Source organism: Physella acuta, unplaced genomic scaffold, assembly GCF_028476545.2.
Source record: "Physella acuta isolate Inbredline_101_S28 unplaced genomic scaffold, ASM2847654v3 ptg002545l, whole genome shotgun sequence".
In the NCBI taxonomy this organism is placed as follows: domain Eukaryota; kingdom Metazoa; phylum Mollusca; class Gastropoda; family Physidae; genus Physella; species Physella acuta.
In genome coordinates, this window is record NW_026734012.1 from 35,001 (window position 1) to 37,500 (window position 2,500).

Genomic DNA, 2,500 nt, shown 5'->3' on the forward strand with positions numbered 1-2,500 from the left:
CCGCTCACATTTCCCCCTTCACCGTAAACACGGCGTCGCCGGGAAATCTCTCGATTTGCATCGAGCCGACTGCGTTTTGCAGACCCGTCGCCCGTTCCGAGGGCTGGGCCAGTGCGAGACTTTTATCGAGCCACCAATACTGCTTGGTTGCGTTAGCACTGCGCGTCGCCGCTGGCTTCACGCTACGGACACGTACTTTTACCTTCACTGGCGCGACCTGCGCGCCGAGCCCGCATTTTACCGGGAAGCTAGTCGGGAGACTGAGCCACGCACGGTCAGATCGGGCACATGTCGCTGGCTGCGAGGGAGCGCGGATCCTAGCGTCACATAGAGGCTTCACCGACACTCACCTCCACAATAGTAGATACAGACCGTTTTAACCGCCGTATTTCTGCCCATACCTCTAGTGTTAAACCGAAAAATCGGGTACATAGTCTCGGGGAGGACCGGGGTGCCGCCCCATGAGGGGAGCCCGCACGGAGGGCGCCGGGGGTGCCGCGACCCGGGGGGCGGCGCGGGGGTGTCGGGGCGCATCTACGGGGCTCACTCGCGCGGGCGCCACACTTCCGGGGGGCGCCCCAGGTGGGGTGCCAACTTTGGCGCCCCCGACTAAGGGGCCGCCCCCACTGCGGTTACACGCTTTACGACCACCCACCCGCGTTCCCCACCCCAGGGGGCATGCGAATCACCCGCCAGGGGCGTTCTGGGACCGAGGGCGCCGCTCCGGCACAAGGGGGAGCCAAAACGCCCCGAGTTCCCCCGCGGCCACCTCGACACCTGGGCGGGCGGCGAGGGGTGTCCTGCGATCGGGGTGGGGAGCTCTACCAGAATCACCCGCCAAACTTCACCGGGGGCGTCTCCCGGCGCCCCTGCGCTCGGGTGACGAACAGCGCCCCGGGCTATCCCGGGCGCCCTATGGCGTCCACCTTCGATCGGAAGGGTGATCTCGACTCGGGCTGAGGCGGGCCACAACAATCCGCGGTCACATCGGAGCCGTCCAGGCTAACGAGGCCCCGGCTCACGGGTAACCCATGGGGCTGGACCGGGAGTCCGCCGTTAAAGAAGAAAGAAATGTAGTGCAAACCAGAACCAGTTTTTTTTATTTATTTTATAACTCGACTAATAATCGTCACAAAATTATAAACTTGGTACCTACGGATAGCCCTGGGCCCAACCTAATACAGGATGTCCATAACTATGCGCTAATTAAATAATTAATGGGTATTAAGGTCGGTCTTAGTAAATTGCTATATAAAGTCTAAGACCAGAACCAGTATTTTAAATTTATTTTATAACTCGGCTCCTAATTGTCACAAAATTTAAAAATTGGTACCTATGGATAGCCCTCGGCCCTACCTAATACACCGTGTCCATAACAATGTGGTAATTAAATATTTACTGGGCGTTAGGGTCGGTCTTAGTAAATTGCTATATAAAGTCTATATAAAATTTTACGAATTTAAAAAAAAAATTCCTACCGTCAAAAATAGCGACGCCTAGACCACCACACCTGTTCTGACGTTAAATCCTACTTGCACACACGTGTGGGAATAGATTAGATATCATCTAGAGATAGAATTCCTAATTATTTAATTAAAATAGAGACTCTAGATTTAATAGTTGTGTCATAGTTACATTAAGTCGAATTAGCGAAGCGGAGGCGGGAACTAGATTCTAGATCTAACACTTCGATTGCGATGAAAAAAAAATAGCTTTATTTTAAGGCCGACAAGGCAAATACGGTTTAATTAATATTAAAGAAATAAGTCCGAACACCTACCTTAAGCGAATCATCTACACAACACATGACTAGAAATAATACACGTCCACACGAAGAGCGATTGAAACGGTGACTGCAACGGTGAAAACTTGTACGACGGAAACATGGCGCCTAGGTTATGCCTACTTCCGGTCTGATGAAAATTTTTAATTCATTTTAAATTTTGCGCTCTATTTCGTCCGCGCTTGTCCACTTAAACTCTACAGAAAAGATAGTCTATATAAAAATAATTCCTAGAAGACAATTTTATGAGAGATCACCCACATTTATTTACCCTGCCTGTCTACCTTAGGGTTAGAGTTTGAATTTTTCTAGATTCAAGCCAAATATGCCGTGTCGATTAAACGACGACGTACATAACAGAGCGAAGACAATGAATGGTTCCTTAATTAACTATAATTACGGTCCTAATACAACTACAATTCACCATAGTACTAATATGTATGTGTATTGTTGTTTTGGGAGTTCTGTCATTACATTTTAAATTATAAAAAAAACGGGTTTACGATACACTTCATTACGCCGCCGATCGTGGTTTTAGATTTAAATTTGGTCGGATTCGGTTTATTATTAATTTATATAATACTTTATACATACTTTAATTCATTAAATACATTTATCTATGTATTTATTTCATTAGTTAAGTATTTGTTTAACTAAAAATTATCAATTTAAGGCATAACAATTACAGAAAACGATTGTATTTGAGATAAGTCTTAT